This window comes from Sceloporus occidentalis, unplaced genomic scaffold (assembly GCF_023333645.1).
Source record: "Sceloporus occidentalis isolate IW3139 unplaced genomic scaffold, rSceOcc1.0.p SCAF_8, whole genome shotgun sequence".
Taxonomy (NCBI): Eukaryota; Metazoa; Chordata; class Lepidosauria; order Squamata; family Phrynosomatidae; genus Sceloporus; species Sceloporus occidentalis.
This window is the reverse complement of record NW_028316988.1, coordinates 8,081,752-8,107,300: the sequence shown is the minus strand read 5'-3', so window position 1 is coordinate 8,107,300 and position 25,549 is coordinate 8,081,752. Positions and strand designations below refer to the sequence as shown.

General features: G+C 47.1%; 1 protein-coding gene across 1 annotated transcript in view; it reads right to left on the bottom strand.

Moving 5' to 3' along the window:
• LOC149307764 (protein Wnt-4-like) overlaps positions 1 to 25,549 on the bottom strand; it is a 139,494-nt gene that overhangs the window by 44,441 nt on the left and 69,504 nt on the right. The gene's annotated exons all lie outside the window — the stretch shown is intronic.

Sequence of the window (25,549 nt, the reverse complement as noted above, 5' to 3'; positions counted from 1 at the left end):
ATTTACACAGCACCAGCTTCAGGAGGTGGTTGGCAGCGGCGATCACTGGTCTCTCTGTTCCCAAAGCTGTGTGACATGCTGTGTGAATGTGCTTTGGAGGATCAAGGCTGCCAACACCTTCCCAAAGTCACCTGATGTGTGCATTCACACAGCAGTCGGCTTTAAGAGGTAGTTGGCAGCCGCCGTTGCCCATTCTTCCCCTTCGTCTTGGAAGCTGGCAGTTGGCATCTGTGGAAAACGGATCGTGAGACCAGTGCTACCGTGGTGAGAAAGCCTGATCAGACATGATGCCAAACTGGTACGCTTCCATTCTTAAACTAGCATGATTGTGGAAGGGACGGTATGTTGGCATGACAAAAACATTACCCATGTGGGTTACAGTGTTAAACCTCTCCTCTATGCAGGGCATCATTGTGCAATTGGTAACTCGGCGCAACCTCCTTTCAGGACAAAATGGGATTATTCTTCATAGCGGAGCTCCTGATCAATTCCCCACTGCGTGCTCCTCTGTAGCAAAGCCGATCTCTCTATCCAGTTGCTGCGGAGTCCTGTTCCTGTGCTGCTCTCCTCGACAGTCAAAAATGAACATCTGTTTGTTGCTGTGAGGGGATCTCTGTCATGCTCCTTCTCTTTCCCTTCTCCGCTTCTCCCTCAAGGTTCAAAAGGTGATGGCTGTAACCAGGCCGGTATCTGGTTTACACGAATGTGCTATTTGGGTGTGGTGTCAGGGGTTAGGGTTTATTGCCTCTCTGTTTTACGCTGACATCTTGCGCTTCTCGACTGTCACTTGCCTCAAATACTTGGAAGGCCCAAAGCAGACCACGAAGCAATGGGGACCCGTATAAATACACACCCTCTAACATTGCGCAGACGGTGACTGAGATGCATGTGGCCAAGCAACATCAGAGTGTGGCCAAAGAGAGAAAAGTTATTAAAGAGGAGGAACCAACAATCTAGGAGGGGCTGCAGCAGTTGGCTTTTGTCTGAGCCTACTGGGAAGAGCAAGGTCCCTTCGCTTGCACTTTGGACTCAGTTTGCTGCAACAGAAGGAAGCAGAGACAAAGCAAGAAAGTGGGAGTAGAAGAGAGAAACCGGGACATTTTCAAAGCAGCCGAAAAAGTGGGATGACATAGGATTAATGGGGGCTGTCCTTGCCAAACTGGGACACTTGGAGGATAGGTAAATTATGGACATGCTGAGATATCACATTCACTTGGTAAGCTGTGGGGTCTATTGCCAGTTCATCCATCCATGTACCTTGAGAGAAATTGGCTTCCCTGAACTAGAGATGGATGAATGGCCTTTCACTGTTTTAAGATATTTTAAGTTCCAGGTTCTTTGTCCTAACTATGAAGAAGTGCGCCCAATTTGAGGAGCATCTTGAAGTGAGACCAGGAACGTATGGGAATGCTTGCAGTCTATATCTCTATCTATCTATCTATCTATCTATCTATCTATCTATCTATCTATCTATAGAGACAATGTGGCATAGTGGTTTGAGTGCTGGACAGTCACTCTGGAGACATAGAGCCAATTCCCAGCTCAGCTGGGAACCACAAGCAGGTCGGAATTGATTCAAATTTACCCTTCGGATGGCTGGAGCTGAATCATTTTCAATTGATTCATTGGTTAATATGAACCAAAAGTGGGTTATTTTGATGTCAGAAAATGCCAGAAAATGGGATCGGGGCAAATGTAGTGGGAACCACGCTCCGATGTCTAATCGATCCATCAATTCGGCTCACACACCGATTTATCTGTAAGTGGGAATGAGCCCCAGGACACATTGCCCATGATATGAAAGAGACACCCACCAAATCCAGAGTTTAAAATCATGAGACTGCATCTCTGCCTAGGAAAGAGTCCACACGTTTTGTGTTTTTCTCTCTCCAAGATCCACGGCAGTTCAAATGGTGTCAAACTGCATGATTTCTGCCATGCGAATGCAACCCAAGAGGAACAACCTACAACTGGGAAAAGCTGTTGTACTTTGACTTGGCCTGAGCCTTTGGGGTAAGGCAAGACTCTGCTGGGTTAACTTGCACTACTATGCATCCTTCACTTGCTGCAAACCGAGTGCAAAGTGCAACGTAGTTTGCACTTCGGACTCAGTTTGCAGCGAACGAAAGATGCTGTGGACCAAGGAGGAAAATGGGCGGAAGCGTGAGAAACTGGGACATTTTAAAAGCAGCTGAAAAAATGGGATTGCATAGGGTTAATCGGGATGCTTAATCAGGTGGCTATTAATAGACAGGGCAGGGATGGTATCTGACTCTGCAGTCTAAGGATTGGTTTGGAAAAACAATGATTTGGCTATGAGTCAGCCAGCATGGCCAGAGGGGATTCTGGGAACTCCCTGGAAAGGTGCTTTCCAAAGCTCTGCCAAGGATATTGCAAGCTGGTGCCAGGCCTGAGGGCATGGGGATGGTCACCCCTGTTTAGTGTTTTCCCTGGGAATTCCTCCATGGATAAATTTCCCCCAAGTGTTTCTCAGTGCTCCGTATCATCCTTGGCCTTCCAAATGGAAACGGCTTCAGGTGGGGCCCTCTCTCCCCATAGCTTTCCCTATAGACTCATGCACCCTGTGCCTCGCCTCTTTTCCTCCTGGGCCTCCCTTGCTGCGACTTGTTCAGGTAAAGGCAGGCGAAATGCTGCAGGTAACATTCCTGGCCTGAAATATTTCTGCAACGTGGCGGTCGGGGGGGGGGGGAGGTGGAAAGGGTGTGTGTGTGTGTGTGTGTGTGCGGGGAGAAATACCTCTCTGACTAATTCCATACAAATAGGCTAATATGCTGAGGAATGCTATTATGAGATGGGTGTGCATGCGCGTCTCTCTCGGTACAAAAAACAAATTGTCAAATGTCTCTTCGAGTGGGCAGAAAAGGACAGGTAAGCCGAGAAAGTGAGTGGGTGCAATCCTGAGGTACGGTTTAGCTCCGGTTTCAAAATGCCACTGCCAGATTTCGAATCATAGCAACCTAGAGTTGGAGGTGATCCCAAAGGATATCCAGTCTGACCCCGTTCTGCCATGCAGGAGTTCACAATGCAAACGCTCCCAACAGACAGCCATCCAGCCTCTCTTTGAAAGCCTCCAAAGAAGGAGACTCCATCACTCTCCAAGCTGCTTCACATATCAAAGTTGAAAAAGATGGCATCTATATTCCACCGTCAAGTATTCACTTGTGCCAACTGGGCTGGGAATGCCATTCTTGTTCATACCCTGTTAAAGTCATAAATAGTTTATTTATTGCAACCAATACAAACACATCAGTTGTCGCATCGTAGAATCATAGGGTTGGAAGGGTTTCCCAGGGCCATCCAATCCAACCCCATTTTTCTGCCATGCAGAATTATTTATATCAATTTACACTGTTATAGTATTTTAACCTTGTGATAGTAATATTCTATTACTTTTATCATCTATGTGGTTTTTAGATTGCAGGTTTTTGATTTTGTCTTGGATTGCTGTTCTCCCTCCTTTGTACAGTGCTATGTAAAGCCGATGGTACTATACAAATCAATGTGATGATGATGATGATGATGATGATGATGATGATGATGATGATGATGATGCAGGAAGACACAAGGAAAAGCGTTTGGACAGATGGCCATCCAGCCTCTGTTTAAAAACCTCCAAAGAAGAAGACTGCACCATTTTCCAAAGCAACATATTCCGCCGTCGAACAGCCCTTGCTGGAGATCACAGATAGTATGTTCAGTGCCCTGTTCCATGATTGCACTTTAACTACAGCGGCTGTGTCCTATGGAATCCTGGGATTTGCGGTTTTAAATGGAGAGGCAACTCAGAATTCTGGGTTCCTTCCTTCCTTCCTTCCTTCCTTCCTTCCTTCCTTCCTTCCTTCCTTCCTATTCCTTGCAAGTGTCCATCAAACAGCTCTTACTGTTCAATGTCTCAAAGGTGCAGCCAGATCTCTCTACCTACTGATTCTACAGACTAAGAGGGCTATATCATCAGAAGCAAATACAGCAAGGCATCTCCCAAGGAGGTGCATCAGGTATCGGAGAAACCCTGGATCCGCTCCATGTCAGGGCTATTCTTCTTCCCGGGGCTCCTAAGCCACTGAACAGATAACTGGTCCAGCCTAAATTCCAGGAAGCCCGGACATTTTGAAACATAGATCTCATTCACGGTTGCTGTAACCTGAGAGCAAGCCCTGGAGCCAGCCGGGATTAGCAAAAGTCGTTAGCTTCACCTGCCTTGCTTAGCTTTTTGCAGAAGACTAGGTGGGCCCTTTGCCTCCCGGCTCCAGGGGAAAGCGGCAAGAGCCCAAAAGCCGCGGGGTCTGATATCGATCCTGTATTCGGCAGCACCCGCACCTGCGGAATAAGAAGGGCAGACGTCTTGATAACCTGTGCCTTAATCCTGGTTTCCTTCCTTGTGCTCAAAGCTAATTATCCACCTTTGGCTCTTGCAACACACAAGATGGGATTGTTATAGGTACTCCATGAGAGTTACCTTCTGCAAAGTTAATTTATTTCACGGAGTTTGCCTAGCATAGTTGCTGCCAGCCAAAATAGATAATGTTTGTTGTGGGGTTTTCGGGCTCTGTGGCCATGTTCTAGAAGAGTTTGTTCCTGACGTTTCGACAGCATCTGTGGCTGGCATCTTCAGAGAATGCTGGCATGGAAGAGAGCTGGATATATATATATATATATATATATATATATATATATATATGGATACTGGTGAAAGGTCAGGAGCAAACTCTTCTAGAAAATGGCCACAGAGACCGAAAAACCCACAAAAAACTACAAAATAGATAATGCTGGTGAATACACAAAACAGAACTGATATTAGGCTAAATGCAAACAGTTCTGGTTCCAAGCACAAGACAAGCTCAACCTGTAGTTACCTGTAACTATACTCCTTGTAACTTGTTCTTTACCTGTCCAAGCTCCATTACTTGTAACGTCTTCTCTCTAAGTTTTGGATGTTGTTAAATTAGGGCCTCATTCCCACTACCTTTTAGATCGGATCGCCAATTGGTTTGAACCAGTTCAAATGATCCTGGTTCCCAGTTAATCCGAATTGGTGAGGGTGGCCATGTTCCAGACCCATTTAACCCACATCTTTTTGACGCTGATTTTTTACGCTTCTTTTTCGATAAATCGAATCCACGCAAGTGTGAACCACAAGCGGATTGGAATCGATTCAAATTTCCTCTTTGGCTGGCTGGAATTGAATCATTTTGAATCAATTCATTCGTGAATGGGAACCACAAGTGGGTTATTTTGATGACAGAGAATGTGATCAGGGCAAGTGTAGTGTAAACCACGATCCGATGTCGAATAGATCCATCGATTCGGATCACACACCGATTTATCTGTAAGTTGGAATGAAGCCTTTATTTGTTGGCGGGGGTCAGGTGCTTCAGTCTGGCCGGCTTTCCTCCTTTCTTGCACCATAATCCCAGGCTCCAAGGCTTGCCCTAGAGAAAGAGAACCGTCCCACAGAAATCTGAAGCCAGACTGGATCGATAACACTCAGAGAGAAAGAGATATGACATACCAGCCACAGCCCATTCCATACCATGGAGATTCCAGACCCTTATAGCTCAACACTATACAAAGCTCCCAAATGGGTCCACAACCCCAGGACCAGCTCTCTTCACTTAGGACAAACTGGGAGGAAGCCCATTTCACTTGGTTTGTTTCTTTTATATCCCACTTTATCCTCAGCGAGCTCCAGGTTTCATCCGTGGCTCTCCTCCGCAGGTTAAGAGAAAGAAGATGAACAGTCACGCTATGAGTTGAATGTGGGTTTTGCAAGCCTCCATCCATCTAATGCTCCATCCAACACTCTGGAGAAGGTCAGAATATCATTTTGGTTTGGAATTTGGGAGTCATCTGAAGAAGGTGTACACCTCTACGATTGTAGCTTCCAGATCTCTTGAGGGATATTTTCATTTTGATTCTATCCGTCGAAGCCTAGTGTCTTGGATGACCCATGCCACTTAGTTTGACCACATCTGGGTCCTCCCTGATCATGTTGGCAGTTATTCTCCTCCGCACCATCATACAATCTGGCTCTAAAAAGAGTCTATGGTCCAGTATTTGACAGCTGGTGGCTCTTTGCAGGTTGGCAGAGCACCTGGATTGTATGAAGAAGACACCAGGTACAGATTAAGAGATCATGGATGGCATTGCGCTTGGGATTTAGGTGCCCATAAATGGCCTTACATGCATACAACATTGAATTGAGTACTTACGCAATGTCCATATTTGACTAGAGGCTTCCAAGACTTTACAATGTATGGGTATCCATTGCACTATGGTCGCTAGTGGAATAACTGGTGTACCATGACCCAACGGGAAGGATAGCGCTGGCTAGAAAGTGCAAGAGCACACCAGGATGTCTGATGGACATTGGGGAGTGCCTGAGGTGCCTCGGAAATGCCCAAAATGCACTGGAGCACTGTTGCCAGTGTCCAAATGGAAAATTCACTAACAGAATTTTATTGCTTCTCTGCAATGTGGCTACTGATTTGTAACATTATGTAATACAGAATATCCATACCATCATATTGCTCATACAATTCATGGGGACACAAGCAAGATCAGAGTGTGTTCAAGATGGCAAAAGTTATCAGCAAGGAAGAACACATGTGGCTGCAGCTGTTTGCTTTTGCCTGAGCCTACTGGGATGAACAAGATTCCTTCATCTCCTCTCCCTCCTGCAGTTAATGGAGATTTTGAACTCCGTTTGCAGCCACTGAAGGAGGCTAGGACAAAGTGGGTGCAAGGAGGAGGAGATAAACTGGGGCATTTAAAAAAGCAGCTGAAAAAGTGGGACAAGAGAGGATTAATTGGGACCATCCCTACCAAACTGGGACAGTCGGAGGGCATGGGTTATGTTCATACAGGGCACTGTTGGGATTCTAGCCTTGAGCGTAGGTGGGCCCTTGCAGAAATCTTGCGACGGAGGAACTCTGGCATGCCTCTCCACCATGGAGCCACCATATCTTGCCAAAGATTCTGCAGTGTGCGGCCAGTTTGACAGGAATTTTGGCTGGACCGGTTGGCTCTCGTTGTGTGTGACTATGACTGGATCTTGGAACAAACCCAACACCTGCCTCCACCTCCTGGCAACGGGAAGCCCTGAAATGGCAGGCGGGCAGCTTCCCGGGGAAAGTTTGCTTATGTATTGATCATATTTATTGCTTATGTATTGATCATATTTATTTAATATCACCACTTTTTCCTCCTGCGTGACCGAAGGAGGCTTGAAACACCGATTAAAACAAAATGCAGCTGAGAACCAATCATTGCAATAAATGCAATGGAGTAAAATAAAAACAATAAATCCTGCTAAGACCAGCATTAATTTAAAACGGTTTAATAGCTTGTCCACACATCATACTTTTCACTACGTACAGCATCTCATGGGTCTCTTGAGTCAAGCTTCCGTCAGCGCTGTCTTCTTCACATATCCTCTGACTGTCCCAGTTTGGCAAGAAAAGCCCCAATTGATCTTCTTAACACACCCTTCTCTCTTGTGTCACCCAGTGCGGTCTGTACTCCCCGCACTCCCCTAGTGACACCCCAGTTCTTGGGCACCTTTATACCTTGCCCTTATTCAAAGCAGCAGAAGAAAGCATGCATAGATCTTCCCTGTCCTCCTACAAAACCCATAAGAGATAGGTTAGACCAGATTCCCAAACTTTGGTTCTCCAGGTATTTGGGATTTCAGTGTCCATGGGATGTCCTGCAACCAAACCACAGTGGATACCAAGAGCTCCGTGTACTTACATTGATCCGTGGATAAGCTGACTCAGTTTCTAACCTAAAATTTCTAGACCTATACACGAGTATATAAAGTAAAACTTAAATCTTGCCCATGCCAATGATGGCAGTTGTTGGGCACCTTTATCCCTTGACCTTCCTCAAAGCAGCTGAAGGAAGCTTGCATATATCTTCCCTATCCTCCTGCTTTATTCTCACAAAACCCATATGAGTTAGATTAGACCAGTCATTCCCAAACTTTGGTCTTCCAGGTGTTTGGGACTTCAGCTTCCAGAAGCCTTGGAAAGCTTGGCCAGCAGTCAAGAATTCTGGGAGCTGAAGTCCAAAATATCTGGAGGACCAATGTTTGGGAACCGTGTGTCCGACTGAGAGAGAACAACTGACCCAATATCTCCCCAGCGAGCTTTGCGGCTGAGTGCAGATTTGAACCTGTTTCTCACCTGTCCAGCTCCAGCCCATTGCCTTTAGACCATCGGAGATTCTGGGGTATCATGAGAAGGCAGCTCAGGTAATGCATTTGCTGCTATTGCTCTCTTGCTGCAGGGGCCAGGAGGCATTTGTGGAGTTGTCCACCTGAGATGGAAGAACGTAGGTACTCTGTACCTTGATTTGGGTGGTAGTGGTAGAGCATCATGTTTGCTCTACCTTAAAATGTCTTGCACCTTTGCCAGGCTAACTGGCTAAACCCTAGGCAACACTGTCCCACGCCAGTCATTGCAGCACCCCAGGCCTGTGCAAGAAACAGCTGCCACCTGCTGTCGGACTGCTATTTCACAGCTATTTCGGGTGCCGCAAGGGGACAAGAAAGGGTGAACATGCTGTCGGTGGCGGAGGGGGTGGAAGGAAAGTTGGGAGCCCTTCCTAGTGGGCAATGAACCCAAGGGCTGCCATAGTCTTGGTTGCTACCGGGGCAAAAGTTCACCGGCTCGGGGTCTCTCCACCAGCCATTCTCCCCGAATGCCGGATTAACTTGGACACACTCTTTAATATCCCTGTTTTCCGAGCGAGGGCTCCAAGCCCCAGCCTGGGCCGCATTCACTTCATATTTCGGAGCATTTTCTTGAAAAATCCCGTTGACAGATGAAGAGTAGGACGGGAGCCAGGTTCCCATGGAACAATAGCTCCATGCAGAGCGTCTCCATGTCCGACCTGGCCCCAGGGAAGGGCTGATGCCTCGACTGCACCAGCAAGCCTCCCTGGGCTCCGGCCCAAGGCACAGGTGCCAGCCCCAGGATGGGCCTTTGGGTCAGCCAGGCTTGCTTTAGGCCCTCTCTGGCATCAGGCCAGGCAGGGGCTGGAAGTGTTAACCTGTTGTGTACTGTGAAGATCTCTCTCTCTGTCTCTCTCTCTTTCTGTGCGCATGTGTGTGTGTGTGTGTGTGGTTTCAGAGAGGTTGTCTGCGCGAGAGACACAGCTGTCAAAAGAGAGGCGGAGGTGCAGGGTGTTGGAAGGAAAAGCTGAGCCGCCAGTGAGAAATTCAGCCGAAATGTGTGCGCATGTGTGTGTGTGCGCATGCCTGCTGACTGTGATGGACAGAGAGAGAAATGGAAAGTGAGGGGGTAATCCAGGATAAGAAGAAGAACCCACGGAACAAGACATTGTTGTGTGCCATTGAGTTGTTTCTGGTTTACAGCAACCTTATATTGATTCTAGCATAAGGTTGTGTTGGAAAGATTTGTTCAGAGGAGCTTTGCCTTTGCCTTCTTCTGAGTCTGAGAGAGTGTGACTTGCCTACGGTCGCCCATGAGGTTGCCATGGCTGAGAGGGGGGATTCGAACCTTGGTCTCCAGGGTCATAGTCCAACACCCAAACCAATATGCCACGCAGGTGTTGGTGAAGATATTACTAAATTTTAAAAGGGAATGTGACAGATTCAAACATTAGAATCTGGTTGGCACTCTAGACTGGTAATTGAGTGTTTTCCAGGGTTGTGCAAGGTTGTGCAGTTTCTCCCTCCCATCACCACTGTCAACACCTATGTAGTCGCCCTGGCATAGCGCACCAATAGAAATCTGTACACCAAAATGTTGTGGTGGAGCCTACCTCACAGGGTTGTTGCGATGACATGGAATAATTCATGGCGGGTGAGTAGTGTGGCCAACAGAGAAAAGGAAAAGGGCCAGGCAGCCATGACTCTGGTGTTGAGGAATTCGCCTCCATCTCTTTCCAGCCATTCACCCGGAGAGAAGTACAATGCTCTGTCAGTGGAAACCAAAAACCATGCACAATTGGAGAGTTATGAATCTTCAACGGTCCCTAAATAAAGGAGAGAAAAAGCACCATGTGGACCTCTGATGGATCCAGGCTGTTTGCAAATCCATGGGTGGATTACCACATGGGCTTGTGCCATCTGCAATGTTTTGTGGCCTTCACCAAATGCACCAGGGTCTAAGAGACTCAGGAGTATGGACTGGCTGTGAGAGGTGCAGGTCATGAGCGCATTATGCTGCTCGTGTCCTGCAATGCCTGAAGGAAGAGGTAATGTTACCGACGGAGCTGGGATCAGAAAACAGCTGGCAACCCTTGCTTCTTCCAGCTGTGTTTTTGCCCGCTGCATAATAGGGCCGCATCTCCAGCTGCTGAGCTGGCTCCGAATTGCAGCTAGGCATGCGGGCATGCAAGGAAACAAGAGCGCAGGGAAGGAACAGAGATCCGGGTCTGAGTATGGTCAACATACATAGCAGCAGGCATGGTTCATCGGAAGCTGGTGCGTTCTCCACACATGAGGAATGTGGGTTGGCTATGCCAAGCATTGGCTCACAGAGAGCAAGGATGGGTGGAAACTGCTCCCCCCAAAAAAACTTTTGCTGGGAGAGAAGAAAGTCTGCTTGATTCCTGAGAAGACTTTGCCTGTGGAAGAATTTGGCTTCGGTCTGCACATTGCAGCAAAGTGGATTCTGCAAGAAGAGAAGCAAACTGAATTGAAGTATCGAAGAACATGCAATGAGAGTTTATCTATGTGAATGGTTTACTGCAAATTCCACCTTGGATCTCTCTTCCTGGGCACATTGCATCCCACTTACATGACGCAGGGCCAAACCCCAAAATGGGGCCTAGACTGTCTTCATGACATTGCACCCAATTCGGGGTTTTCTCCCCCAGTTGCTGCTGTCGTTGTGTGCCTTCAAGTCATTTCTGACTAATTGGCGACCCTAAGGCGAACTCATCATGGGGTTTTCTTGGTAAGATTTGTTTAGAGAGGGTTTGCCATGGCCTTCCTCTGAGGCTGAGAGAGTGTCACTTGTCCAAAGCCACCCAGAGGGTTTCCATGGCCAAGTGGAAATTTCAACTCTGGTCTCCAGAGTCGTAGTCCAGCACTATGATAGGGTTGCCATAAGACTTGCAGGCACACAACAACAGCAACAACAAACAGAGGGTATTATTGTTGCTGAGTCAAAGGCTTTCATGTCTGGCATCCATAGATTTTTGTGGGTTTTTCGGGCTCTGTGGCCATGTTCTAGAAGAGTTTATTCCTGATATTTCACCAGCATCTGTAGATGCCAGCCATAGATACTGGCATTTCTGAAGATGCCAGCCATAGATGCTGGTGAAACGTCAGGAATAAACTCCTCTAGAACATGGCCACATAGCCCGAAAACCCCACAAAAATCTGTTGTTGTTGTTGTTGTTGTTTTCTTATATCCCACCTTTCTTCCAATATAGGAACTCAAGGCGGCAAACAGCAGAGTAGAGGAGACATGGTTCTCCAAAGGTGATGTTTCATTTTCCAGGACTGAATGCGTGTTTGTGGGATGGAGAAGGATGGTGGATTGGCACCGATGCCTCCTTGCCCTCTTGCTCCTGAGCTGCATTGCTGAGATTCAACCTTGTAAGAGGAGCCCCCTTTCTGCCACCTGAGCCCACTGGGCTCCCTAGGGGGTCGGGGGGCAGAGTAAGGAAACTCCCTCTCCTTCTTGCCCAGGGAGCTGGAAGGTGCCTAGTCATGCAAGAGTCTCGGGTTTCCCGTCCCCAGCACCGGTGGCCTTGCAGGTGCATGGGAGCCAGAAATAGCCCCCGGAGGGCCTGAACTGGGAGTGGGAAGGCAAGGGAAGCACCCATGGGAGTGACTCAGAGCTGAGTGGGCAGGAGATGCCAGCCAGCGAGAGATGGGAAGTGATAGCAATGGTGGTAATGACTTTGGCATCATGCGTGCATTCCTGGGTGCAGGATGGGAAGAGGCTGAAAGAGGACACTTACACATGAGAGGTGTAGCAGCTTGAGCATTGGTACACCAACATGGTGTAGCGGCTTGAGCATTGGACTAGGACAGTGATGGCAAACGTTTTAGAGACTGAGTGCCCAAGCTGCTACCCAAAACCCAGTCAAATATTGCTAAGTGTCATGTCCCTCTGACTTTCTAGTAACAAACTCTGGCGAACTCTGTGCTGAGGTAATGGTGTGTGTGCCCACAGAGAGGGCTCTGAGTGCCACTTCTGGCACTTGTGCCATAGGTTCGCCCCCACTGGACCAGGACTTTGGAGACCAGGTTTGAATCCCAGCTCAGCCATGGAAAGCCATTGGGTGACCTTTGGCAAGTCACTCTCTCAGCCTCAGAGGATGGCAATGGCAAATTCCCTCTGGAGAAACTCATCAAGAAAACCCCAGGATAGGTTTGCCTTAGGGTTGCTGTAAGTTGGGAATGATTTGAAGGCACACAGCAACAGCCACAACAACAACAACAACAACAACAACAACAACAACAACAACAACAGAGAGGTGTACAAGCAGATAATAAGTTCATTTTGCTCTGGGTTGGTTGGCCTTGTGCTAATACATAAATGGATGGTTTTCTAGTGATTCCATATTAAGAAGGCGGTTGGTACTACCGGCAATGTTGAATTCTGTCGCTGGAGTATCTTACATCTGAGAGTTTTGGTCCGATTTGCATCAGGGAAGGCTAAGCAGAACCAAGAGGGGCAAAGATGGATGATGTGTTTATTTTCCTCTAGGCTTACTCTGGGTCTTTGACTCCATTAGTCATTTGCAAAATGGTCATTCCATCCACCAAACCACCTTCAAACTCTGCTACTCCAGAGACTAGGAAACAGAGCAATGGATGCAAAGTGCAGGAAAAGCCATCCAACCTAAACTTTAGGAAAAACTTCCTGATGGTAAGATCTGTTTGAGAGTGGAAGATACTGCCTTGGACACTGGTGTAGTCTCCTTCTTTGGATGTTTTTGAACAGAGGCTGGATGGCCATCTGTCGCAGGGAGGGCTTGGCTTGTGTCTTCCTGCATGGCAGAATGGGGTTGGATTGGATGGTCCTTTGGGGTCTCTTCCAACTCTCTAGGATTCTATGAGCCAACACTAAAGTCAAAACGGAGATCCAACATTTGGAGCATTGGGATGAAAAACGCTATCAGCAGAGAGATCTCCAGTTTTGTGACTCACCCGAGTGGGTTTCCATGGCCGAGTGGGAAATTGAAAGTCTCCAGAGTCATAGTCCAATGCTCAAACCACTATATCATGCTCTGCTTTTATGCACACTCTGCTTGTCTGAAGCATCCTATAAGCCTCGCAAAGACGCATGTCTCGGGAGGTGTGAAAAGGGCTACTTTTGTCGAGAGTGAAACGTCTTTCCATGCCGAGAGAGGGAATTATCTGCCAACCCAGGGCTGGATGACCTTCTCTTGGGGGCCTTTTGCACGACAGAGATGGGATTAGCCACAAGACAATTGGGAGGCATTTCTCGCTTCGTCCTGAGCATTATTGGTTGTCGGGTGGGATGTGATTTCCACAGGTGCCGTTGGAAGGCACCGCGGCGCTGGTCCGACACCTGCCTCTGGCAGCCCAGCTCCAAAGAGAGCAGTCCGGCTATTGTCTGGGATGCTATTTGATCTAAGAGGCCCAAAGCCTTCTGTGAAGTCTCTGGTTACCCAGACCGCCGGCTTGGAATGAGCTCAGCCACTGCCTGCAGCCTGGAGTTATAGCATCGAAGAAGGGAGAGTCAGCCAGCCAAGCTCCATCCTCCAGGAACAAAGCTGGGAAACATTACTGGGAGATGTACTATGACTCCCAGAGATTGGGGTTCACATCTCCACTTGGCTATGGAAACCCATTGGGTGATCTTTTGCAAGTCACACAACCTCAGCCCCAGAAAACCCCGTGATAGATATGCCGTAGGGTCACCATAAGTCAGAAACAACTTGACGGCACACGATGATGGCAGCAACAGGAACTTTATCACGCTGCAAGTTTCAGTGAATCATTAGAGAGGACTTTCCTTGCCCTCTGTGATGGGGATGGAAAGTATAGTTGCCGTTGCTTGCTTTGTCGTTGCGCACCATCAAGTTGTTTCCTACTTATGGTGACTCTCTCACAGGGTTTTCTTAGCAGGAATTGTTCAGAGTAGGTTTGCCTTGGAAGAGCCAGCATGGTGTAGTGGTTTGAGTGTTGGACTATGACTCTGGAGACCAGGGTTCAGTTCCCAGCTCAGCCATGAAAACCACCTTGGGCAAGTCACACTCTCTCAGCCTCAGGGAAAGGCAATGGCAAACCTTCTTTGACCAAATCCTGCCAAGAAAACCCCAGGACCGGTTTGCCTTAGGGTTGCCATAAGTTGGAAACGACTTGAAGGCACGGAATACACATACGTAGCCAGGTTTGGCTTTGCGTTCCTCTGAGGCTGAGAGAGTGTGACTTGCCTAAGGTCACCCAGTGGCTCTCAGCTCATATATATATTAATGATATTTATATCCTGACTTTTTCCTAGCCTAGGCATAGTCAAAATTTGTTCAGCTTCGTATCATACTCTAAATTCAAGTGGAACATTAACCAATGTTGTTATGAGCTGAAGGTGATGTTATAATTCTTTGAACATCTCAGGAACCACACATTTCTACTTTCTAAAGAAATGTCAGCCTCCTGAAAAGATGCTCACTTAAAACCCTTTGAGCCCAAATGCTTTATTTTGGGTTCCTTCCATGACAATGAAATCCCTTCGATGATAGCTTCAGCCCAGGCCCCACATGGATTCAATTCCTTTCCGTGACATGACCTTACGTTCTCTTTAAAGTTTTCAACTCTCCCTTTCCGTACCTCGGTTTAATTCTTTCAGTTTTGGAAATCCTTAGCAGGAGTTTAACCGCTTTTATATCCTCCGCCGAAAGAATTTGGCGAGGAGAGGCACCGCTAAGTCCTCAAGAATGACAGTTGGAGCACACGGGTGCGGACGCCAACAAACTTAACCAAGATTGACTCTGTTTCAGAAAGCGTGTCCTGGGAATGATGGGGATGAATGGTTTTGGAAAAGAAAATGGGAAAGGAGAAGAATAAATCATGGCGTTGTAAGCGACAAGTGGATCTTTACCATTGTATTCAGTGAGACAGCTGTGCTACTCTGTTGTTGTTTGTGGTCAACTGACTCAAGGTGACCCTATGGATGAAACATCTCCAAGACCTCCTATCCTAATATGATCTGCTCAGGTCTTGCAGTCTCATGCCAGTAGCCTATAACCATCTGGCATGTGGTCTTCTTCTGTTTCTATTGCCTTCTCCATTTCCAAGCATCATTGTCTTTTCCAATGAGTCCTTCCTTCTCATGATGTGTCCAAAGTATGACAACCTCGGTATGATCATCTTGGCTTCCAGGGAGATCTCAGACTTGATCTCTTCAAGGACCCATTTGATTGTTTTCTTGACCATCCATGGTACCCTCAGCACTCATCTCCAGCGCCACATCCCAAATGATTTTCTTTCGATCCGCTTTCTTCACTGTCCAGTTCTCACATCTGTATGTGAATGCAATGGACTTGGATGATCCTCACTTTGGTGTTCAGAGTTATATCATTATATCTTTAGGATCCTGTCCAGTTCCTTCATAGCAGCTCTTCCTGACCCTAGTCTTCTTCCGATTTCTTGACTACAGTCTCCGTTCAGATCAATATCGGATCCAATGGCATGGACAATCCTAACTTTAGTATTCAGTGGTGGGTCCTGGAACAGATCAAGCCAGAAGTCTTCTTGGGAGCCAAGATGACCAACTGAAGGCTGTCATACTTTGGCCACATAATGACATGGATTGCTAGAAAAGACAACAATGCTAGGAAAGGTGGAGGGTACAAGGAGAGGAAGACCTCATGCCAGATGGCTGGACTCAATCAAGGAGATTATGGGCATGGGTTTGAAGGACCTAAGCAAAGCAGTAGAAGATAGAGGGTCTTGGAGATGTCTTCTTCAAAGGGTCGCCATGAGTTGAGATCAACTCAGGGGGAGCTAACAACAACAAATGATGTATCTTTACACTTCCGGATCTTGCCTTGTTCCTCCATAGCTGAGGAGCACACAGTCCCACCATGATGGAAAGGTAGCACCATGGGAATGTATAAATACTACCAATGAGCTATGGTCCTTCCCCATGGACAACATTGTGTGCCTTTCAGGCAAAGCTACTTCCAAAAGCCCAGAAGCCCATTTCTCAAGGACCCTAGAAAGATGCAAAATAGGTGCAGCAGTTGGAATCTCTGGAATGCTATGCTTTACCAGTTTGTACAAGTTGCGCATGACATTGTTTCGTCTCATTCTGACTCGGTTCTGCCCCCTGGAAGCTCAGAGAGCTTGGAAAAGTGAATTTTGAGAGTACAGCTCCATCAGATTTCCTAGCCAGAAAGGCCAAGGCCCATGTTGCCTGTTATCTGGTAGTGAATACTAGAGGTGTACTCCAAAAAAAGTAACTTTCCTAGGATCTGTTAGCTACCAGCACATGATGCTTAACATTTGGCAGCTTTCTTTTCAGATGACTGTTGGAGTTAAGGCCAGGCAGCGTTAGCTTGGATTTTTGTATTATTTACTATCCCCAACTGAATTGCAGAAAAGAAATGGTGGGAAAGTTTGCATTATGTTGTCTCAGCTCCACTCCTTTTAAATAGCTGGAAAACAACACCACCACACAGGAACAAAGAAAACCTTGGTTTTGCTCCAGCCACAACACCACAACGTCTGTATGGTAAATTGCAGATATGTAGCATTAGGCGCACAGGCTGGCTTTGCAAAAATGTGGGACGCTGAGCATGGCCATGGCTTCTCCTGCAGTTCCCATCATAGGACCGATGGGACCATAAACAACGACGGAGTCTGGATCAACAGGGGGAAAAGTTCTGTCTAAGTTTCTGGTTCCCCAACAACAACCCTGCTCTGGTATTTTCTTTATTTCCGAACAAGAATGTCAAGAACTTGGGAAAGGAAAACTAACTGTACGGGAGCGACCGCAAATACCGCTGGATGATCCTCCACAAGAACTTCCACCCAGTGTGCCACCGCAGCTGGAGCATTCCTCAGGCTTGCCAACCTCAAATATTTCCAAAACATGAGTCAACAGCTCTCCCCATCGCTCCCAAAACGGGCGAAGACAATAAGGGACACACATAAACCTCATGGCTATGGGGCTTTTTAAGGTCAGGGGCAGCTGTACCTGGGATCTGGCAAAAGGGAACCAAAGAATCAAAGAGTAGTAGGGACTGTGAAGGCATCTACTCCAGCTTCTTATCAGCACAAGGATCCATGTGTTGCTTTGGCTGCATTGCAGCAATCATCCAGTTTGACACCACTCTAAGTGCCATGGCTCCATGCTATTGAATACTGGGATTTGTAATTTGTAATTAATAGTTAATTATCGTATATACTTGACTATAAGTCGACCTCATGGATAAGTCGAGGACAAGTTTTGGGGCCAAAATTATGGATTTTGCCATGACCCATGGATAAGTCGAGGTTAAAACTTAGGGGCACATAGCAAAGGATCTAAAGGATGAAGCAAAGCAAAGCAAAGTCAAAGAAGGTACAAATTTCCAGCAGGTATAAATCTTTGCACTTATTCTTAAGGCTGGATGCATGAGAGAGTAGAAGGGTTCAGTGCCTAACATATTATACTCTTGCTTTTCACCAGGGGATGGTTCCTTCTTTTAAGTAAGAGTTAAGATACAGAACTTACATTGACCCATGGATAAGTCGACTCAGGTTTTTGGGGTCAATTTTTTGATCTAAATTTCTAGACTTATATATGAGTATATACAGTAATAGTTTATTATTTAGTCCAAAGACCATTGCAAACCAAGCACCCAAGCTTTCATACAATTACGACTGCAGAATCAACATGAAAACATGAAAATTAGAATCAACTAACTAAATAAAATACATACCTAAGCTTAAGATGCATGTTTTCATTATAAAACAGATCACACGGTCGTAACAAAGAAAGAGAGCTTATTAACCATCGATATTATAATCAAAAGCATTTTATACACTCATATCCTCAGGTTTCTAGGTCAGTTAAAGGGGTCTACAAGAACTTTTCTCTACGCTTGGGAGTCTTCACCGCAAATACTGTCATGCTTTGCATCACATATTGATTTGTGGCTTGTAACAAGGAACTATGGTCCCATACAGACAGGCCAAAATAAAGCTGCTTCAGGTCACTTTGGAGATATGCTGTTTAAATGATGCATGTGTCCTAAGAGTCCAGAAGCCATGCCAAAGGACTGAAACGCAGCTTTGGCGCATCGTCTGGCCTCTTAAGATGCGTGTGTCATTTAAACAACATACCTCCAAAGTGACCCAAAGCAGCTTTATTTTGGACTGTCTGTATGGGCCATATGTTTCTCTTCTACACCCCAGCACCTGGGATTTGTAGATTTGGGATATTTCACCTTCTCTCTCTGAGAGCTCTGGTGCCACTACAAACTACAAATCCCAGGACTCCATAGGATGCAGCCATGGCATTTGCTGGCATGGCTGCATCCTATGGAATCATAGAGTTGGAAGAGACCCCAAGGACTATCCAGTCCAACCTCTTGCCAGTTGGGCTATCCAGTCTAACCCCCAACAGATGGCCATCCAGCCTCTGTTTAAAAACCTCCATAGAAAAGCAGGGTCAAACTGCATTATTTCTGCAGTGCAGACTGAGCCCTAGCCACTACTGGGAGGAACTAAAGAACCAGGGGAGACCCGACAGGGTTGAAACTCCTTAGGAAGGTTGGTACCGATTCCTAAGTCCTCTTCCGAGCCTCGCCGCACCCTGGAGAGCTGCCTATTTATAGACTGGGAACAGGGACTCTCTTTGTTTTGTTTCGGATAAAATGGAAAGCCAAGCAGGGCCCACCCAGCGACTGGGGAGGCCTGTATCTTTCCTTATCAGAGAGAGCAGCCCCAGAGGCAGAAAGACTGGGCCATGGCACTCCACGATCTGTTCTTCAAAGGTGGGCAAACAGGATGGAGACGTCTTAATCGTGCCGGATGTGTGCCACATGGAAGAGGAGAAGACAGAGATGCTTGGGCCGAGGCTGAGGATGCTGCAAGCCGAGGAGAGCCTTCTTCTCTCTCTTGCAAAAAATTGGTGGGCACGGCTTGGCTGTGTTTCCTTGGGCGAGGTTTCCAGCTGAGTTTGTAGTCTCACTTCTCCATCGGTTCCCAGGCAGCTGGCTGCAGCCTCCCTTCTTGCTATCAAGACTGGCAGATAAAACAGGCTTCCTGTTTTGGAAGAAGCTTTTCTTGAAAGAGAAAATTCGGCTGCGAAAGAGATTGGGAGCTGCAGAACACAGCTCAGCCCTGGGCTGAAGGTCTCTCTGCTCCATGCTTCCCACATCATCGTCATCATCATCATCATCATCATTGACCTCATGTATAAGTCAAGGGCAAACTTTGGGGCCAAAATTATGGATTGTGCCATGACCCATGGATAAGTCAAGGGTAAAACTTAGGGGCACATAGCAAAGGATCTAAAGCAGTGGTCCCCAAATGGTGCCCTTTAAGGGATTTTAGACTTCAGCTCCCAGCATCTTAGACTATTGGCCAACATGGCTGAGGCTTCATGGAGCTGATGTCCAAAATCTCTTAAAGGGCACTGTTTGGGGACCGCTTATCTAAAGGATGAAGCAAAGCAAAACAATGTAGTAGAAGTTACAAAATTCCAGCAGACATAACTCTTTGTAACTTCTATTTTATTTTATTTTATTTCTGACAGAGAAGCCTAAATAGCTCACAAATAGCTCACAGTGCCCTAAATCCCATAGCATGGAGCCATGCCAGTTAATCCAGCCTGGATTATTTTTGCAATGTGCAATGTGCAGGACATAAGGACTAAGGAATAAAATAAGCCAAATCGTGGCCAGGTTGGGGCGGTGCAGGTGTGGTTGATGCCCCCTTCTGTCCTTTTTTGGAGCTGTGCCACTGGGGAGGCTTGTGCCCTGACCTTGTGGTGCCCTTTGCAAAAGCAATGACTCACTCCCCGCGAAGAGGCAAGGCACCGCTGCATCTCCCTGGGAGGCGTTGGAGAGCGACGGAGAAAGAGCGTGTCGCAAAGAGGTCTGCAGCCGAGCAACCGGAGCCAAACAAACCCATGGGCAGAAGTTCCAAATGATGCAAAGCCGGGTGGGGTACCATGGAGGGCTGGGGAGAAACCTCACCAGGATAATCCCTTTGGAGGGGGGAAGGTGTAGGTAACTGTCATTGGACACCTTCCCACAGTAAAAGGCAGGCCTGGATGGAGCAGGCAGAGAGAAGAGGTGGAAAAACAGAGAATGGCTGGGAAAAAATGCAAGAGGATAGTGCTGGGAGCATAGAATCGGAGAGTTGTAAGAGACCCCAAGGGCCATCCATAGAATCATAGAATCATAGAGTTGGAAGAGACCGCAAGGGCCATCCAGTCCAACCCCATTCTGCCATGCAGGAACTCAGAATCAAAGCATCCCAAACAGATGGCCATCCGACCTCTGTTTAAAGACCTCCAAGGAAGGAGACTCTACCAATCTCTGAGGGAGTCTGTTCCATTGTCAAACAGCTCTTACTGTGAAGACGTTCTTCCTAATGTTTAGGTGGAATCTCTTTCCCTGTAGTTTGCATCCATTTCTTCATGTCCTATTCTCTGGAGGTGCAGAAAACAAGCTTGCTCCATCCTCAGTATGACATTCGTTCACATATCTAAACAGAGCTATCATATCACCTCTTAAGCTTCTTTTCTCCAGACTAAGCATACCCGGCTTCCTAAGTCTGCTCTCATAGTATTTAGTGGTTTCCAGACCGTTGACCATTTTGGTTGCCCTCCACTAGACACACTCCAGCTTGTCCACATCCTTCTTGAATTCTGGTGGCTAGAACTGGACACAGCATTCTAAAGGGTTCCTACTCCATTCCTCTTCTGAATACCAACTTTTTGCAATCAAAGCGCAAACAATGATACTTTCGACAGGACTAACAACAGGACTGAGTCTTCAGCGAAATAGTTAAACTGCACTTATGCAGACCTGGGCTGAAAATGTGGCTTAGAAAGCACAACTGTGTGTGGAAGGCGTCTTGCACAGGTGTATGGCACAGACACATTCCCAGCTCCTGCTGAGTGTGAGCATGCGCATTTGTGTGTCAGCCACAAAGACAATTGGATTCGATGCTCTCTCGAGTACCCTGCCGGAGGTCGGAGGGAGAGAAACATTGCAGAGCCCCCGGCTGCAGGCTGTCAAAGCTGGGGTCTCGTTCTTCGGGACTAAGGGGGATTTGGGAGGGCGGAGGCGCCTTCCTCCAAGCGGGAAAGGGGGCACCACCGTGGGGACAGGGACAAGCTGGAGGGTGGGGGCAAAGGCAGACACGGCACCTGTAATAACAAGCTCCGGGCACTGGGCCTGACAGCAGGACGCAGGCTGAGTTGGAGTTACAGCTCCTAAGGGAGGCCCCGGTGGCTGTGTGCCCAGGGAACACCTCCTGCTTGAGCTGCCCTTGCCTTGCGGAGACAAGCAGAGGTCAATCCGGCCCTATTCCCCACTTTCTTTCCCCCCTACAGCCTGCAGTTGTAGGGCTTTCTGGTCACAATCGGTGTCTGCATCACCATTCCTTATATCCCCCATCCCTATGCATCCACTCAGAGATACACATTTGGTTGTTGGAGTCCCATGGGAGTCTGGGAAAGTGATGCTGGATGGCACTGCCCAGAAGATCCTGGGAGCTGGGGTCTGCAAAAATTACTTTCTTAGGATGTTGCTGCATGCACTTGGTTTCCAACTAATGTCTGTTGTAGGATGTGAAGTCAAATGCTTTCATGGCCAGCATCCATAGTTGTTTTGTGGGTTTTTCAGGCTCTGTGGCCATGTTCTAGAAGAGTTTATTCCTGACGTTCTGCCTACATCTGTGGCTGGCATCTTCACCTTCTCTGAAGATGCCAGCCACAGATGCAGGCGGAACGTCAGAAATAAACCCTTCTAGAACATGGCCACAGAGCCCGAAAAACCCACAAAACAACTATGTGTTGTAGGATGTCAAACTCTGAGGGAGAGAAAGAAATCGCCATGATATACTGGGTGAGTCAAAAAGGACAGTGCAAAAGTAATGCTGTTCTTCTTTTGTTTCACACCTCTCTTTTGGAATCATTACCGAGCATAGAATCCATTAAAGACACACATGCTTTCATCCTAAAACGGACACTGTCCAAACTTTAAAAGGTGCTGTCCTTGGTTCTGGACCCTATGCCCCAAATAATTTCTGCACTATGGATGGAAGCCACAAGTCCCCACTGTGATTCGCGTAGCATCATTTGTTTGGTTCGTGTCCTTTCTGGAAAGACTTCAGGGTATGGTTTTGCAACAGTTCCTTTGCAAAATAGATAGGATGCCTCCCTTTGCCAATGGACATAGTTTAGGACTCAGGTGTGGAGGCCTGGTTGGCGCATCCATCACCATGGAGGCTGCAGTGAACCCACTCTTCGCTTTATGGCCATTGCTGCTCAAGTTGCTCCAGATTGTGTGGGAGCTGTCCATGTGCTGAACCTCAACTAGAAATAAGGCCCAGCAGATGGGAGGTTCTCATTCCACCTGAACTAACAGCAGGTGCAGCAATGTTAAAAACCAAGAGTAAATGCACCAATCCTTTTCAATGGATCTCACCCCAGGAGTCTTGCTTTCTAAGAAACGGTCATCCTTTCCCTGGGAATATGGAAACCTTAGGTTGGAGAGGATCTTGTTAGTCATGGCTGGGGAAACTATTTGGTTATGGGGTGAAATGATAGCTGTGTATAGATATCTGAAAGGATGCCATATGGAAGAAGGAGCAAGCTTGCTTTCTTCTGCTCCAGAGACTAAGGAATGGAGCAATGGATTCAAATGACAGGGAAAGAGATTCCACCTAAACATTAGGAAGAACGTCCTAAAGGTAAGAGCTGTTAGGCAATGGAAGATGCTGCCTTGGAGGATGGTGGGGTCTCCTCCTTTGAAGGTTTTTAAACAGAGGCTGGATGGCCATATGTTGGGTTTCTCTCACTCATCCATATCAATTATTCTATGATTCTTCTTTGGTATGGGGCCCAAATTCAATTCCAGATCAATTCTCAGGTGCCATGGTCCAACGGTGAGTGGGACGAAAGATAAAAGGGATGAGACGAGAAGTAATAGAATATTTTAACTCCAAGCATTTAGGATCAAGCCTTTGGAGGGGATTTTCAGCCTTTAAGTATCTGGGGGTGTTCGGTGGGGGCACATAAAACCTGGCGCCATGGGCGAAGGAACGTAGTGACCCCATGCGTTTCTTAGGGTTTTCTTAGGCAAGGAATACTTGGGTGGGTTTGGCTGGTTCTTGCTACTGATAGAGCCTCCAGCACCTGGCATTTGTTGGCAGTCTCTAATCCAAAGAAGCAAATGCGCTTAAGCAAAAGATGCGGCATGGTTGGATTTTCCGAAGATGCAGGCAAGAAGGAAGGCTTCCAAGATGGCCTGCAGCAGCTGGCTCTGTGAGATGCAAATCTCCCAATGGTTGTGTGTCTCTCCTCCGGCGGAGGAGTGATCCCAAGCCCGAGAAAGGCAATTTCACAGATTTATAGCTTTGGTCTTCTTTTGATCTCCCTTACGCTTTTGTCTTTGGAAGTACCCCCATCATAACCAGTTTGAAGGGAGGATGGGATCTATTTCAGGGCTTGCTGAACTCCAGGGCAGTGGCTGCTTCCTGGATCACTTTTGAAGTGCTCTCCTAACTTAAACCTTGCTCTTTCCAAAATGCTAACCAGTTTGGAGCCTTTCGCTGTTTCTTGACATCAGGAGGCAATCCGTCACAAGTTCGTCAAGTAAGCAATTTTAATTAAATTTAATTTATTTATGGGATTTATATCCCACCTTTATCCCAAGAGTGAGCAACCCTCCCTCCAAATGATGGAAAATGTACACTTTTGACGACAATTCTCAAAATCCCCTTACCAGCTACCTGGGTTTCTGGGATTTATAGTTCAAAAGGCAACTTCCCCAAGATCTGAGGTTAGGTATGGTTGTAATTTATGGTGGCCTCACATACTCCCTGCCAGACTTGCAAGGACCACATCTCATCCCATGTTCCTTCATCCAATTCAATTAAAAATGACTGGGAAAGCCCCACTATGCCCTCTTGAGGACATAGAGGAGAACATCACCAGATGTTCCTCCACATGTGATGCCACTTGGCCCAGGAAAACTAGATGTCACTTCCTGTCTTGGAAAATAAAGTCCTCCTTTCCCCATGGATAAATTGACCTGTTGGATTAAGGAAACAAATCCCAGGGATTTGATCCACTGATGACCTTAGGTAGAGAGAATGGACTGCATCAAGTATAGAAGTCCTAAACCAGGTATAGCCAAATGACTAAAGCAGTCTTTGGGCTCATTCCCACTGGCAGAATAACAGAGGTCCGCTCTGTGTCTGTAACCAATTTCAAAAGATCCCTCGTTCTCATTATAAAAAGGGATCATGAACTATCATGGCCTTATGGTGACCCTAAGGTTTCGATCATGTATCCCTATCATGGGGTTTTCTTGCCAAGATTTGTTTGGAGGGGGTTTGCCATGACCTTCCCCTGAAGCTGAAAGCATCTGACATGCCCAAGGTGGGCACCATAAACTACTGGAAGCCATGTGGCCTTGTATACCTGAGTGTGAGACCTCTTGAACTCTTGGTTACATGGCACCATTGGGGAGGTAAGGACTTTGGGCAAATGAACTACTTCTTAAGCTACCCCTCTCTCCGTCTTTTGTTTAAAAGGGGCTACGGGCAGCTGTTCTACTTGTAAGCCAGCCAAGAATAATTTGTGGCAGGAAAGTTTGAGCATTTGTAAAAATACTACACACACACACACACACATAGACATATGGGAGAAAAAGGCCTTTAGAGTGTTTTAGTGTGAACTGAAACAGAATTAGACGTTGCAAAAGCAAACTAACCCCTGATGGCCCTGGCGTGTGGCATTTTCTGGGCATGTGTTGGAATTAGAGGGCCGTGTGTCACTCCATTGCTCCTGCCATGACGTTATTGTATTAATCACACTCCAGAACTTGGCAGGGAGCAAACTATGCTTTACTTGTTAACACACCACTATCTCTCATCCGCATACTGACCAATCTTGGGCATGTCTATACTGAAGGCGCATGGAAACATTTTCGTAGTATCGCAACTGTGCCAATTAGGTTGTTGTTGGGTGCCTTTCAGGTCGCTTCTGACATATGGCAACCCTAAGGAGAACCTATAATGGAGTTTTCTGGGGCTGAAAGGGTGTGACAAGGGACAGGTCAGTGGAAGGTGTGCAATGTTGGACCATGAAGGACACCACTGTGGCATCACACTGGAATTAACCCAGTGAATGTGGCCAGACTGGTCCCTGATTTTTCGTCAGCTTGGAGCATATACCAGGGTGGCATACGGGTTTGAGAGTTGGACTACAACTCCGGAGACCAAGGTTCGATTCCCAGTTTAGCCATGAAACTCATTGCGTGACTTTGGGCAAGTCACACTCTCTTAGCCTCAAAACTAAGCCCCTCTGAACAAACCGTGCCAAGAAAACCCTATGATAGATTC